Raw genomic sequence first — 17,259 nt, forward strand, 5'->3', positions numbered from 1 at the left:
TATTGTCTACTGTAACTAGCTGTTCCAAAGCATCTCTTCATTTTCAGTTTGGGATCCTTTCCCTGCTGTTCCAGGGCAAATCTCGCATTCCTAAGCAGCTCACTTCAGTTGTCTAAACAACAGCCATCTAGTGCTGTTTGAGTGCCTTAGGGCTTCTGACAGATCTTGCAGCATCAGCAGATGTAACACAGAGCCCGTGCATAGCCCATACTCTACAGAGGAGCAGGTGGAGCAGGGTGGGTAAACTCAGGTATCTCAAGGGGACTGAGGTCCTATCTTCTTTATTGTAAGGATGGTGAGGAACCAGGGGTTGCCCAGAGAAGCTGTGGATGCCCTATCCCCGGAAGTGTTTAAGGCCAGGTTTGATGGGGTTCTGAGCAACCTGGTTTAGTGTGTCCCTGCCCATGGTGGAAGGGTTGGAACTACATGATCTTTAAGGTCTCTTCCAACTCAGACCATTCTATGATTCTATGATCTTTAGAGAGGAGAACTGGACCCAGACTTTCCTGGTAGTATCCTGTGTCAGCATCAAAATGAGGACCGGAGGAATGGACAAATCTTGGACTTCTACCTGGATGCTCACCTTGCAATTCCTATAGGCAAAGAGCCTTCACAGAGGAGGTGATGGGGCAGAAAGGTAGGATTAAAGTGTTTTAGGAAATGAAGACAGTTCTGGGACAAGATGGACCTGTGCAGGCTGTCAGGCTATGCCATGGTTAAAATGAAGCCAGGCTCTGAAAGGATAATATGAAATGTAATGGCATAAAAATGTTCTGAGGAAAGGAGATGTGCAGTGGAATCCCTAGTAACAAAGTGCCATGGTAGGATTGTACTGACAAGCCCCTGCTCAACAGGGATTGATCATCATAACATGACAGGGAAATGTTGCGTGAGATGAGAGGAGCTGCAGTTGCAAAACAGCAAAGTGGGTAGTTGTGGTATCCCTCTATAGACTGGATTGATGCTTTGTGAGGGCAAGGTATGGAGGTAAAAAATTTTGACATGCAGTATTGTCGGCTGTGTAGAATAACCTGCAGGAGAAGATGCTGATCTGTGTTTTGTCACAAGGGGTGTATGAGATCTGCTTCAGGAGGCAACTGTCTTAGAGTGATTACATTTCAGCAAAAGCAAGCCAAATGAATTCAGAACATGAATATTCAATTTTGAGACAGGATGCTCTGTGAAAATGAGGCAATTTGTCAAAAAAGAAAATAAAACAACCTTGAAAAGAGTAGTCTAGGAAGTGGAGACTTCTAAAAATTACAGTATTAGAAGTTTAGGTGAATTTTGCATTGCAATTAAAAAGAAAACATAAATCCAGTAAAATCCCTTCAAGGCTTAATACAGAAGTTGAAGCTATCGCAAGGAGAGGATTTATATTAAAAAAATGGGAAAATTGCCCAAATTAAGAGAGCGCATAAATTATGACACATAAACAGGCAATTAGGAGGACTAAAAAAAACTCCTAAAACTGGAGGAGAGCCTTGCTAAGGATGCTTGAGCGGCTAGTGAGTTCTTCAAATGCCTCAGAAGTGGGAAGCCAGATTTGCAATCAGTGAGACCACTGGCTGGCCAAAGGTGAAAGATGCTCTCAGCACAACTGTGCCTCAGTGCATCATATTCAAGAAGCTCACTGTATTTGTGTGTGTCTTTGCTGCTGGAGAGATTCCTACACCTAACAATTTTTTTCACAACAGGAAGCTCACAGGACTCAGATCACGTTTGACTAAGCAGGTAAGTAAGTCCTTTGGACTAGATGGCATCTAGACTGGACATCTAAAGGGTCTCCAAGGTGAAGTTACTGAACTTCTGCCTGTGCAACACATTGTTACAAGTACCCACTGTGGCAGCAAACTGGTGGTTCATTCCTACCTATGACATGGGGCTGGAGAGGATCAAGGGATCTACAGTGAGTCTGGTTTCCACTCTTGGCTAGCTGGTGTCAGAAAAAAGAAGATCACTGAATATGTGAATGAACAGAGCTGACTTGGAAAGTTTCCACCACTGTAGTGAGATCCTGCCTTTCTCTTCTGCTCGAGTTTTATACATTAATCAAAGAACCTGGAAAAAGAAGTTTTAATTGGCACACTGTAGCTTGGATCTTCCATGTTCAGAATACCAACCTAGATGGACTATTACTCTAACCCAACTGGGTATTCCTTATCCTCTCAGACACAAGGTTTAAACTCTTGTATATATTTGCAAACGGAATGAATTCTATGATGCAGGGCACTGTGCAGACTGAAGGGCTGTTGTGGGTTGGTGAAATGGGATGGCAGTCTTTCTCCTCTTGGAGTCTACCTGCTCATAATGCAGATAAATGTTTATTCTTGTTTTCTCTGACTTTGTCTGGATGTTGGACAGAGGAAAAACTGAGAATTTACAGCTAGTTTCCCCAGACTAACAAATCACCAAATGCAATTTGCTTGCTGTTAAGGATTGGCAAAGATGTTCCAGCAAAAATGAACTTACAGAATCCTTCAGAGCAGCACATGTTGTTAATGGGCGTTTAGTTACCTAGGCATTTGTTGAAAACAAACGTGGCAGATGGTTCATCCAGTTTTTAGTGTACTGGTGGGGAGTTTTGATACTGGGTGATGAAAGCAACTGGGAGGGAAAGTCCTTAAAGATTTATTTCTTACTAGTAGGAAAAGTTGAAAAGTTTATGCTGAGAGCAAGTAATATGATGGTGATCATGAAATGACGCAGTCTATGGTCCTCTGGATGAGAATAAGAGGACAGCCAGGGTCCTGGACAACTAGAAAATTACAAGATATACTAATAATTACGAAAGGGGAAGCAGATGAATTATTTTTAACCAATCAGTTATGTTCTCTGATAAAGCCTGAAACAAATAGTTATGTGGTATTTTGTAGGCACCCTTGAGATTGCAAAGTAAATACTATCCATTATGAATTTATCATGATCAAAGTGTTAAACCAGACTAATTTTTTTTTTTTGCAAAATTGTAACCAATTGACAGGTAAGAAAGAATCAGAAGGAGCTGGCATTTGACACTATTTCACATGTATATATAAGTAAGCTTCAGAAAAATGGTCAAAATGAAATTGTTCAGGCGTAGGATCAGAACTTATTGAGTACCCATTTTCTCAGGTGACATCAAAGGTTTGTAATGAAAGTGATAGGATGGATCAGCTGGGGATTTGGGTAGTATATCCTGGGGTTTCTTCCTTTTAGGATCCCAAAGCATTTTGATAACTTGGAGGAATTGCTGGGAAATAGTTCAATAGGGACAAGTTCAAGGTACTACCTGTAGGTAGTTAATAAATGGAAGCAGTCAGTATTTTCCCTGAGACAGTCAGCCACCATGTGCAGTAGTTGATGCAGGGATGAGAAGGGAGGTGAGTACCAAGGTAGCAGCCTGCCACAAGAGGATCTGGGTGAGAAGCACCCAGAGAAGCACAGAGAAGCACAGGCTTAACAGGATCAGCAGCTCCATGTGAAGAAGACCAGTGCTGCAGCTGGTGGGTGAAAGAAGGTGAAACACCAGGAATCAACCAGATACCTGCTGCTTTTTCTGAATAGGCCAGGGCAGGAGCTTTGCACCTCATTTTGGGTGATAAGCTTGAGGAAAAATGAGGACTGCCTGGAAGGATGAATGTGTAGAAACTGTGAGAATGATTAGAGGGCTAGCAAACATCACCCACTGGGATGGAAGAATCGGGTAATCTGAAGCAAAGGGATGGAGGGGAACAAGGGAGCAGTTTCTGAATACATGAAAGGCTCTTGCAAGGAAGAGGAGGAAAACAAAATATTTCCATAGTTACGGTAGCAAGGGCAAGCAATAGTGGTGTTGACTCTACTGGAAATGCAGCAGAGAAAATTCAAGTAAGACATTAGGAAAATCTTTCTAAAATGAATATAGGAAAAGACCGAAATAGATTCCAGATTGATGGCAATGTTGGTGATGGTTCATCACTACAAGAGTTTAGGACAGGTTAGCCAAATCTGTCCTGGAAAATATAGAGGTACAAGGTATATTCTGCTGTGGGACAGAATTGTTCTGAGACTCCATTTTCTTCCTATCCTATGTTGTTCTGACTTAGTATTTTTAAATTGAAAACCTTTTCTGTACTGCATTCCCTTCTTCTGTGCTCTATTTTGTGTTCTCTTTGATGTGATATGTTCTTTGAATAGAGTTGCTGATACTTTTCTGCTCATCTGCTTTACCCAACTCAAAATCTTAGAAGTTGTTTGCATGACACTTTTATTCCTAGCTTACAAAACCAATCTGATACCTAATGCAATAGTCACTTAGAAGCACAGTTGCTTTGATGAAAAGTTTGGCAAATAGTTAAGGAATTAGAAATATATTTCAGTGTTTGTTTTCTGAGTATACCTTGGCTTTTTCAGGATTCTGCCCTCTAAGTATTTTATTCTTCATCTCTTCTATCTACAGCTGTTGTATCCTGTTCTCCAAAGCCGCTGCGTTTATCAGCAAGGCATTTCTTGTTCCTTTTACTTGCACAGTCCTGTTATGTCTCCATAAGTACATTGCTTCCCTCAGTGTTGGTTGGGCTAAGTAACGGTGGAACCTCATATAATTACTCAGTGAAGTTGGAGAGAGTTTTATGTTGTTGGTAATTGGGACTAACTTAGGTGTTTGTTATATTTCTGTCTGAGCAGAATGAGTTAGATGGATAAAAAGATGCTGTCTGGTCTCCTGTGTGCATTGTTTTACTCCCATGGAAATATTTTTCCTTTGTTAACAAGCATGTGCCCACCCACTCTTTCTGTCCCTCATATTAGGAGCAGACAGAGCAGTGAGACATGTTTCTCTCTTCTGTGGGGAATTATTGAACTTTCCACAAGGCTTCATGTTGTGAGATAGTGTGGTGAAGCATCTCTTTCTGTCACCATAACCTGGAAGTTTTGCCTGGAAAAATTGCTGTTTGGTTCTGCTTCTGGAAAAAACTTTTCAGTTGTGAGACACAGGGGACCTGTATGAGAGCCACCTGTTTTAAGTAGACTATCAAAAAGCTATAGGAGGGTATCTCACCACTCAAATGGGGTGTTTCAATTAAAGGATGAAATATGAATGGAACTTCCCATGAGCAGAGGGCACAGGCAGTCTGTACCCTGCTGCAGGCAGCAAAACCACATCCGTGCCTCAGGCACCCCAGCTACGTGCCTGGATGGATTGGACAGATGTTGCAGAGTGCTGGCACCAGTGGTCACCTCAGCAGCCCTGGGAATGGACAGCTGCAGCTGAACCTCTGTGCTGATGAAAGATATAGAAGACAAAATAAGTTTACTGAAGGGCAGATGAAAAGATTTTAGTCTTAAAATATTTACTTGTCCCTTCTGTCAGGGTTTCTCACCACTGGAAATGAATGGGATATCCCTATGCGATTTGGGTTGGTTGCAAGAGCGACTGACTGTCACCTTCTCTGCAGTCTCCATCACAGGGGCAGCAGCTCAGTGGAGGACAAGAAGACAGCTGTGCATAGAATAGCCAGAAACAGTTTTTAAACCACTGAATGCCATGAAAAATCTTGTCTCTGTCCTGAATGTTAAAATCACAATCACCAGAAAGATGCCTGATCACCGGTAAATCCCTCTGGGGCCATTGCACAGTCTTTGCCCTTGGGTTTGGAGTGGTTGGTCAGACTGGCCACTGTTTTCCTGGTAAGGCAGCTTTTCATGAAGGTGCACATGGGCTGGAAAGGGGTTTTATTCTCTGCTTGGTCCATTTATTGTATAGCTACACAGAAGGCAGACCAACAAAAGATTCAGTAGTGTGACTTTGAATGGAGAAAGGGCTCTGATGTAGACGTATGGTTGCATCAGTTTAGTCTTCACGCTGCAGTGGTAATGTTCATCAGAGAGTATGAACTGCTTGGAAGATGATGTTGTCTTGGAGTAAGCGTTAACACTGATGTCTTGCTTATCGCTAGTTTTGATCAATGATGACAGTAATAAAGTGTAATAAAGCAATAAAGAGGAATCAGTGTTTATCCATTAAGATTCTTCTGTAGGGCAAAGTACGACAGATAGATAATAGGCCTTGATGGGTAGTCACCTTTAGTTTCCTTAATAAATGCAAATCAATTGTATTCCTTATCCAAAGGCAAACCAAGCAGATAACTCCCAAAGGAAAGGACTCCTATCCTTGCACCCCAAAGTGTGCAGAAAACAGGTTGTGCAGAGAACACAAGCACCCAGGTTGCTCCTGGTGGGAGCAGGGAACCATGGTGTGGGGCCAGGATGGAGTGAGCATGTTGATTGCACCATCAAGATGGCAGCACAGAGGCCAAATTGGTAAGATCTCATGGAGAGAGAGTGATTTCTGAGCACCTCTTTTCCATGAGTCAGCTCTTCTGACTGTTTCTGTCTTGGGGGTTGGGGGAGGGAGGATGGTGGTCAAAGGCAGGAGAAATTAAATTATAGCAACTTGGGATAGCAGAGTAGCATTTGACGTGAATTCTGAGGCTGAGATTCTTATAGAGATCACAGCTGGCATCAAAACGTCTGAGCTTGGGGAAATGAAAATGATTTCTGTTGCTTAGTTCTTTGTGACAGGGAGTTTACTTCCTTACATTCTAAAAACAGGCAAGACCTCCCCCGTCTTTGAACAGCATCATTTTAACGTATTTCCCTTCACATAGCCCTATTTCTTCTTCTGTAGATGCCATTTTAACTTTACCATACGGAGACATGTCAAGGCATTTTCCCTGTAACACTCATTATTAAATATGATTTGACTTGAGAAACCATTATGTGAGCTCTTTAGCACTGAAGCCTCCTATTTCTTTCTCACTTTTTTTTTTTTTTTTTGAGAGGAAATACCCCAGCTCATTCATGTGTTATAATAAGATGATTATTCAATGACTTCAGACAAGCAAGTGCTTCCATTCTGGGGTTCTGCTTTGATTAGCACCCATTAGAATGCTTCTGTGCATGAATGCATTGTATTTTTCTTTAGTCTTCGAGAATCTCATGCTGTTTGGGCAGTGCTGTAAGAAAGAAATGGACCTCTTTCAGTGTGTGCATTGAACAAGATAGCAGTGTTTTAAAGCATGCCTTAGAAAAAGCAAGAAGTTGGGGGACTCTGTGAATTGCATTCATAAAACCACGGGACTGGCACTTTGTGATGCTCTCTTCTGGGTTATCCATTGCAATTCCAGGCGTAATCCCTCCTGCTACCAATGCTATCCTGTGTGATTTATCTAGATCTGCTCCTATGCAAGGCTTGCTTCTGCCTATGTGAGAAAGGAATCAAGTACGAGCGTTCGGATTTCAATATAAAGAGAGCAATGGGCTGATGCAGAATATGGGTCTCAGCGCATGCTGTAAGGCAGAGCAGCAAGCCACTGCTGGGATCCAAGAGGGATGGGGAAGAGGATTGTGTATGCGCATGTGTAGGAAACAGGGGCATCCAGTTATTTTGTAGGAGGACTGATGCATATTCAGAACTTGTTGACCTTGAGATGCACTGGAGAGTCTGGAGGCTTTCCCTTCAGAAGAGATAGCACAGCCAAATAAAGGAACAGTATAAGCTTTTTGTATATACTTCATCACATTGAGACAGATGAATGGGTGAGGCATGCTCAAACCTCTGCAGCATTTTCCGCTAGCTTAATCCACAAGAAACGATATACAGTTTTATCATCTTGTTAGTGGCCTTTAGCATCTCCTGTTTAAATTCCTGTATCTTACTTGTTTCTATAATAAATGTGGTGCTGCATTTTCCAACCATGTTGGAAAATGTTTGGTGCACTGTTCAGTGCATTTTTTTACATCACAAGGAACAGTGCTTTAGACTTAAATACGTGCACTGAAATAATGCAAACTATATATTGAATCAATGACTCCTAAATAAATGAGGTTCTAGTTCCCACCACAGTAAGTGTGACTTATTCAAGATTTTGATATTCAAGACCATCTGTATTCCAGGCTTCAAGCTGAACTTAGTGCAGAATATTTTTGTTAGAGAATAGTGTTATTAGATAAGTTAAATTTTAGCAATAGGCTGTCAGCTTAATTGTGGTAGCTGGCTGCTCTTAAAAAAACAGTGATGTTTTGTTTTGGATGGAAGTGGCTGTGTGATAACCTTCTCCAACTTCTTGTAGTTCTTGAAGTCAGTGCTGCAAGGCAGGAAAATGCCTGTGGCAAATCCCTGCTCGGATGCCTTATTTATAGGTTCCTATTAGCATTTTCTTTTTTGACACATGACACAACCATTGACTGAATCACAGGATGAGCTCCACAACTACTGAGCCACAGCTCTCAGAGCACTCAGAGATGCTCTGCCATTCACTTGGTTCAGCTGTTCAGTTTTTGTTTCCTTTTTATTAACCATTTCATATCAATGCCCTGTGTGTGAACGTGAGGTTGAAATGGTCAGGAAGCAAGACTTGCATGAAGCTTCCTGGAGATATTTTTTGCTCACTGTTGGTTCTTAAAAAATACATTGATTCAAAAGCGAATGTGTGGCTTTTCTCATGGACTTGTGCTCTGGGATTCACTAGCTCCTCCATTCAATTGCAAGTCAGATCCTCTGTCTGCTTCTGCACAGTCTCTTTCCTTGCTTGCTTCAAGGACCTGAGGGGACCCCTGGTGGCCTAGTGGTTAGCATGCAGGACTCTCACTGCTGCAACCGCGGGTTCGAATCCCAAGTCCCCCGGGCAGATGGTAGCTCGTTAGGCCTGTGAGGCCATCCATCTATGAGAAGGTCACTCTAAACAAACCTACGTCCTGAGGACCTCACTGCCATTGTCCAAGCTTGCTTGGCCCCGGCAGATGAACCTTAGGATTAAAGGGTGGGCTCAGTTCAGCGCAGGCTGTGTCTCACCTAAAAAATCCATTGCGCAGGCTGGAAAGGTAAAAGACCTTTCCCCAAATCTTCGTTCGCGAAGACTGGCCATTATTATTATTCAAGGACCTGAGATGGAGATTATCTTTCTGGTAGGAATAACTAGGCTCTCCAGTGAAGGCCATCACCAACACTGGGTTTCTCAATAGGACTGGTAGTAGAAGCATATTGCAAAAGCGTCTTATATTCTAAAGCAATTATTATAGTGCTGTTTTTAAATGAACCTTGCATACAGTCATCTCTTGCATTTCAAGACTAGGGTTAAGGCAATACCAAGAGTCACAAAACCTGACTGGAACAGGGTCCCAGACCCTGGGGAGTGGGAAAGGCACTTGGAGGCTCCTTCAGGCAAAGTTCTGCAAAGTTTGCTCAGGGAATGACCTTGTGCTGGCTGCTTGACCTGCTATGCAACTACATGACTAGGCTAAATTCTCCTGACAAACTTATACTTAATGGCAACTTTGCTGTCTCTCCCAAACAGCGCTGAATGAAACCTCTCTGTCTCTGCCTCCTCTTCATGCCCTTTGCCCATTTATGTGAAAACATCAGGTTCCTCTGGCATTGGATTTCTCCCTCCTTCACTAATGTTAGTTACTATGGGAACTGCAAAATAGGAGAAAAATCAGTCCTTTCCCCAAATACAATATGAGAATATTTCAATGTTATGTTCATGTTAAGTGCTGAATATCTAGGTTCCTGAAAGATGGATATATGAGTGACAATTGTGTGAACAGCCTGTAAATGCTAAGTAAATGACGTGTTGCTCTTGCCTTCGATATATCTGGCATCATAAAAAAAGTGTTCTAGGACTTTTGTTTCCGTGTACTCTGTGTCATATAGTAGAGGAGTTTCCCTATGAAATCATACTTTACGTCAGTTTCAAAATACTTGTAAAATGCACATATATTAGTTAGCTGTGACTGGCATTTTTAGGGTAATGAACAAATTCTAAGTTTCAAAGAGAAAGCATACTCAGATCTTAACCAATTACTTGTTTTGACCTGAGGAGAGACAAGAGGCCAGTGAGACTCCCAGTGGGTCCCTTGAATGTGGTGTCAACTGCTTTTATGTGGAAGATGGCACCGGGCCACTGTTTGGAAACACGAAATAACTTTTTTTTTTTTGTAAGTAGAAGTTGCAAATGACTAAAAGGGATTTCAAGTGTGAAATTTCCACTTTTTATTAGTGTGAAATTCACTAGTTTTCTTCTTTGGTGGTGGTTTTCTTAGAGAGGGCAAATTAAATAGAGAGAAGAAACTACTAGGAGAAGTTTTCAGAACAACCCAGCACCAAAGATTTTACCAGCTGAGACTGCTGGCAATCCTAAAGACTGGCTTCCAGGTAGCCAATGGCTGGGTCATCCTGCGTGATGTGCTGAAGAGGAGTGGATGCAGCTCTGTAGCTTGCCTCCTGCAGACCTGTGCCACACCGCCATGAAGCACAGTTGAGTTCCACCTTCTGTCTTTGGTGCCACTTTGTTCAGACACTGATTTTAGATATGATACAGGCACATGTAGAGGGAGTTGAGGAGGAAATGGGGCATGTGTTGCAGTATTGTGGTTCAACCTTCAGCTTGCCCTTGGGACGCGTTAGATGTGGATTTCTCGTCTAAATTCAGGAGATTGTACTTATAAGATTAAAAAAATCTCCCCCCTCCACCTCCATGTCCCAGAAAATACACATACACATAGAGAAAGAAAGCTGCAGTGGAGGAGTTTGTACAAAAACCTCCCCCCCACCAACACCTGTATTAAAAAATGTGATTTAGAGCTCTGTTTTTTTCCAGCCAAGCAAAAAATATATGTAAGCTTTACCTGCTTGGCCCAGCCCTGTTACAGTTCTATATAGAATTTCTTCCAGCTGACCTTTCCCAATTCAGCATTTAGGTTTTGGGAGGGATTTTATATTTCCTTGAATCCCTCACCCTTATCCTGTCTCCTTCTGTCACTTACATCACACTGAGATGGCTAAGCCAGCATGGAGTCCTTTTTCCCCTCAGACTAATGGAGAAGTAAAAGTTGGAAGTTGTGCAAAATGCTATTACCCAGTTTGAAACAGCCCCACCTGCCAGACTGTATGGGGAACAATGGATGATGAAGTGCAGGGTTTCCAGGTGGAAGTCCTTGCTCTTATCTGCCTGCTTTTTCAGAGGGCTGGCAGCTCAGGCTGCAGAGTTACTGCTGTGGCTGTGTTCCTGGATGCAGGATGAGGTGCACTCCTCAGCTATTCTGTGGGGTTCCATGCAAGGCCTCTCAGTTCCTCTTCCTCAATCCTTCAGTGAAAGTCCCCAACTACAGTTCAGCCCAGGGAATTTCCAAATCCAAAGAAAGTCATCCCAAAGCACTAAATTATTTCGTTTGCCCCTTTTTGTTTCAGGAGAAGAAAAGATGCTCTTGTTTGGAGTTTTTCCAGTGTGAGTGGTGATGGAGCATATCCTGGGCCAGGAGCATTTTTATGACCCCAGCTTTACCCAAATGTAGCCAGCTTGAAGGGCTGTTTCAAAAGAACTACGAGAAATATTTGTGGGGTTTTTTGCTGTTGTGGTTTTTTTTTTAATTGCATCTACTGTAGAGAACCTTCCCATTGCCTGCCTCTGATACTGATACAAAACTCCTCTAAGGTTTTCTAAATGTACAGTCTTTCACTTTTTATATAGTAAGAATTCTGATTGAATACTTTACTTCACTGAACTGCAGATAAGATGAATGGGGAGCTGCTGGCTAAGAAAAGGCTCTCACAATGTGCTATTGATGGGTTTTGTAATGCTGTTATCCTGCTGATCTAGTTGCAGGATTTTACCTCATGCTGCAGAGCACTTGCAGAAGACAAAAGGGAGGAAGGAGTAGTGGTGACCCAGTTTTTCTCTCGTGTGTGCACACAGTATGTCATGGATGCCCTACAGGTCATTTTGGTGGACAGCATTCTTTGTGCTGGGGCTAGTCTCAGGGTTTGTTACTCCTACGTTTATGAGGAAAAAGTAGCAGGACAGAGTGGGATGGTATGCTCTGTGTTTGAAGTATATCTTGTAAAGCTTTATTTGGAAATATCCACAGCTGTGGCCCTTGTACTATTTTGTAGTAGGTGAAACTGGATTTTTAGTGCTGCTTTAGGAATGTCCTCAGACATGTCTCTTGAGACTTAATGCCCCTTGATATGAGCTGTGCAGAGTGAGGGAGGGAATTGGTTTTAACAGTCCTCTTAAAAAAATTGTGGTGGCTAACCATCAGAATCCTAATGCTGAAATTGCATTTAGTTTCTTCCAAATGCTTTCTCAAAGTATAAACTAAATATTCTCTTGGAGGGAAACCAGAAATATTTTTAACTAGAAGAAACCAGGCTGCAGGGAAGGGGCAGTTAGCCTGGGACTATGAGCACTTAGTGCTACTTCTTGGCTCCAGCCTTCCTGAAGGGAATTATTTGCCTTGTTTTTGTACCAGTGCGGCAATACAGTACCAGTAATGGCCTCACTACATCCTGAAGTTCTCCCAGCCTATATATTTCTTTAAAGCATAGACTTACTGGGCCAGATTCCAAGTAGTGTACCACTTCTTATTAGATATGCACCCATATGGATCATTTACATTTTAGGCACTCTCATTATACATTATTCTTCATGAAACAACTGAGAGAAAATCCAAACCGTTAACTACTATCATGATATCCAAAATTTGTACAAGTAATGAATGTTTTGGTCCTTGGAGAAATCTGGTCTCATTTCACAGGCGGGAGCTATACTGAGTCGGACCACACTGTGCAACATTTGTGGAAAATTATGCATGACTGGCCCAAAGCAAGGTCCTGTTCACGTTCATAGCAACCTTGCCATTTATGCCAGTGGTGACAAAATTGCAGGGCTGATGTGTAGCTTTCAATGTCTGTTAAAGTTATTGTTATTTTTTTTTGTCAGATACAAAGTGCAGTTCATACCTACCTCAATGCCTTCAACAAGTTTTCACAGCTGGCATGTGAATACACATATATCAATCCTTTCTGGTAACCCTGGCTGGCTGCCAAAGCAGCTGAACACAGATATGGCCCTGTTTGAATTTGAACACCCATCTTGCATCCTCTGAGATGCTAATAAGGCATGAGCAGTTGCAAGAGTCAAACTGGAATTTATCCACCCTCTTGAAAACTGTGCTTGGAGTTCTTCACAACTTCCCAGCACTCTGTAGGTTTTCTGTAGGGCTTCTTGGTGAAATGTTTTTGCAGGGGCCAGAAAATCTCTACACAATAATTCTGGGGTAGTGCTGTGAGAAACAAGTATCTTCACTAAAGTTTTATAGTAGGACCACTGATTTGGTTTGCAAAGCTGCACATCATTGTTGTTTGGGTTGGTTGTTTTTTTGTGTGTGAGTAGGTTTTTTGTTTGTTTGTTTGTTTGTTTTACTGCCTCAATAAATTGATGCTATCTGGTCCTAAGGTAGATGGCCAACAAGAGAGACCTATCAGGAATCACTGGCTTGCCTGGCCTTCCCTTCAGCAGCAGTGGCCTGGGACATCCAGATTTAGTGGCTCAGGACATTGGAGGAATTATATTATCTGCCTGGCTGGTCTATCTGTACCTTAGACAGAAATACTTGCAACTAAAATTAGATTATGAGGATCACTAGGGTAAGTCTCTGTCATTGCCATTACATTTACATGTAGTAGCTGGCCTTATTCCAGAGAATATGGACATATTATAGCACAGAAACAGATGTGTTTGAAAATATTTCAAAACTGATGCTTGCCAATATACGTGTTCCTTTCTGATCTAGACATCAGCCTTTGAAGTTACCAAGAGGGCTGAATGAGCTTTTCTTCTAAGTGGGGCATTTTTTAGCTTCCTTCTGTGAGGCTTCCCTGGTTTCTAATCAAATGTATATTAAGCTAGAGCAAGAAAAGGTCTCTTTTCTTTGTGGCTATTTATTGTGATTATCTGTTTTCAAGCAAGTTGAAATAGCTGAAAATTACTGAGACTGCTTAAAGGCATTTTGCTTTCTTGTCAAATTTTATTGAATTTGACCTGTGGGTTTAAGAAACCCATAGCACATACACACATACAGACAGTGATTGCACTGACTGTGTTTCCAGGAAAAAATTAGGCTAAAAAGGTCAAGCTGTTTAACCGCGAGGTCAAACATCATAGGTTGGAAAATGTGCCTCTGTTCTCAGTTTACTTCTAAATGAAAAATATTATTTGTTTCTAACTTCTAACAATTCCTAGCACTGCAGTGTTTCCCTACTTTATTTAAGGTTTTCTGCAATTAGAAGAAAATGAATAATGCAAAAATGATTTGCAAATTAATAGGTTGAATTTATGGTGCTAAAAATGAGGCCACATTATGAATTATTCAAGTATACCTGAATAAGCATTAACTTTTCTTAAAATGTTTGTGAGGTCCAGAAGATTCAGAGTTTCTTTCTTCGCCAAAATAATTTTCCTGGTAGTCAAAAATAACAGCATCAAAATCACATGAGAATAACAAAAAAAACCCCAGATGAAATAGATTTTATGAGTCACAGTCATTAAATATGTAGAAATGCAATGATCTGTTTTAAATACAGACTAAATTTGGAGGAAAAACATAGTCTAAATATCATACAAATCAACATAGGTGTTAGACTTTGTAGAAACAAAAGGTTGTTAGAGGGTGTCATGAGTTATTTGTTCAGAAACTTATGTTAGGAGATGTTTAAAAAGGTTCAGCATATTTTACAAAAGAGCAGAAGCCATATTCCAGCACAATTAGCTGAGTGAAACAGCCAGGTTTGGGATCTGAGAGCCCTGAGGACATCTACTCAGTGCTCAGCTTCTGCAGGTCTTCATGTTGTTGTCTTTGGCTGGAGGCTCCACAACCGTAGCAAGACCTGACAGAAGTGACATGCTGAGTCTTGACTTCTATCTTTCAGATTCAAAGGAGAAAATATTTAGTGCCACAAGAACATGACACATGAATGTAGGTTTACTGACCAACCACCTTTATGTTTATATATGCCAGGAATATCCTGTTAATTAGTCATCAGGTGATCCAGAGGTCCCTACCTGAGATGCTGCCCTAGTTAGTTCTCTCTTTCAGGGCTCTGAACCTGTGTGATATGGTAACAATATCTCTGTGAACTGTTGGAGGCAAAAGGCCTAGGACTACCTTCTGTTTTGCTTTGCACGTTTGTGGAGGATTCTTGAATTTATAGAAAGTGGGCTCAAATCTTAATGCCTTTCAAATCACCATTTAGGTTTCTCCTATTTAAAGCCAGATCAATCTTATAGTTCTTTGGGTAGCCACTGTGGATGCCAGGCTTGCTCAAACCAGCTTATGGAGAAGTTGAAACCCCCAAATTTACCATGAGTTTTCATTCCAATAAGAGTCCCCAACTTCCCCTTCTCTGTAATCCCTTCATCTGGGGCAAAGTGACTCAATACTGCTAGTGGTAATGAACAGACATCTTTGACTAATGGGCACTTCACACTGATTCTATGATGCTGGGATCAAGATCACAGACAATTCTCAAGGTGCAGGCTAAAAACGTGCTTCACTCAAGCCTCTTTCTTCACACTGATGAAGCAAAAGAAAAAAGAAAGGATGTGGGGTAAAATACTATTTCACTTTCAGGTTCTAGTTTTTAAATACATCCTTTTCATTAGTAAGTGTTACTCTATTTCAGCAGTTATCTATACAGTTATAGCACACCTGGCTTCTGTCAGTGCTGGAGTCCCAGTCTGCTGTGTGCTGGGCAGTGGATGCCAAATTGTTTTACAGCCTAGTGAAGCCAAGATACTATGAATGGACAGAGCAAACTGTTGAAAAGAAAGGAGAAGCACGAATGGAAAAAGCAGCTGTGGGAACAGATGTACACTTGCAGGCCAGAAGCAAATGTAACTAAGAGGCTTTGAATGATTTGTAGTACTTGCATACAAATATCACCTCTCTAACTTGCTTTACTCACTTTCTCCCTAGATGTCAGCATGTGGCACATCAGATGGACACTGCAGTGGAATTTTGTACAAAAGGATAGGGGAAGTTAAATATTCTAATTTTGTTACATCTGGGAGACTCTTTACATCTGTTTTCTCAAACACAAATTGACAGGAGGTTTTCCAAGTGGGAAGAATTTGGTTGATGTTGAGTTATTGCTCTGTCAACGTTGTGGGGATTTGGAAAACAGCTGTGGGTTGTATTTGAAGCTAGAAGGAGGGGAGAGGAGCAGTGTTAGCTCTGGACTGGGAACTACCGAGAAAAGCAATCGTTTCTAAATCACTCTTTTTCTAAAATGGCTTTGCATTAGAGACACTAACTCTTTCTGAAACATCTCTGTTCATTTTTCCCTTTTGTAATACTAACCCATTTCTGAGACACTGGGTATGGCTTCCTCTTTCTCTCTCTCTCTCTCTCTCTCTCTCTCTCTCTCTCTCTCGTGATGTTTGCCAGTGCTTTTGCAGCCTTTGGCAGCTTCCCAGCCAGAGCAGGTTCCCTGCCAACAGACTCCCCTCATGGCAGCTCATTTTATAAAGGGCTGACTGCTTTGATGGATGATAAGGCTAAGGAGAATGAAGGGAAAAGGGATTTTTTTTTTTTTGAGAAAAAAGTCCCTCTCACTTGCATCTGAAAGACACATTGTAAATAGAGTCAGTCAAAACCTTGCGTGGTTTTATCTAGAGGGAGCCTATCAGGGGTGAAAGCCATTCCTGTGGTGCTCTGTGTGTGATACCGGGTGTGGGAAGTAGAAACATTAAGGCAGGAAAGGTTAGGAAATTAAAAGGAAAACAAATTAGAATCTTACGCTGTGAGAAAAAAATACAGTGAGTGAAGAGGAAAATAATTAGTCAAGGGAGGAGACTGAAACAAAGAAGGAAAGAAGTTGGAAAGTAGACATGGAGAGAGAGAAACAAAGTCTGAAAGCAGAAGAGAGAAGCTGAAGAGAAGTGCTGGAGGAAAGCAAGGTTGTTGGATATGCAGCCATGTGTGCACACTTGGTGGAGGAATAGGGAAGAACTGAAACTAGGTTGAAAAATAAATCATTAGAAAAGATTAAAAAATCTTTCCGCTGATCTCCCTTCTCACGAATCTAGCTTGTACCATACAAATGGAGCTGGTACCCCTCAATGTTGAATTACTATTGATGTTTATCTCTGCAGATATCTGGTTGAGCCTTAAAGGTCTTGGTTATATCCATCTTGTGGAGATTTGCCTCGGTACTCATAATTATTGCGGACACAGAAGGAAATACATGTTTCAAATCAATTTCCTTCATTTTGTGTGTCCTGGCTGGATTGTGATGTTGGCAACTAGTTCAATTTTGCTTACCTTACCTTACCTTACCAGTTATATTGTTTACCAGTTATTCGCATCTTAAGAACCTCCAGTGCAATGTGAATGTCTCTTGTGGACTGTTTTTCACACCCTCTGGCTGTAGAGGGTAGGAACATAAAACTGCACGTT

Source organism: Neopelma chrysocephalum, unplaced genomic scaffold (assembly GCF_003984885.1).
Source record: "Neopelma chrysocephalum unplaced genomic scaffold, ASM398488v2 Primary Assembly neopelma1_23, whole genome shotgun sequence".
Taxonomy (NCBI): domain Eukaryota; kingdom Metazoa; phylum Chordata; class Aves; order Passeriformes; family Pipridae; genus Neopelma; species Neopelma chrysocephalum.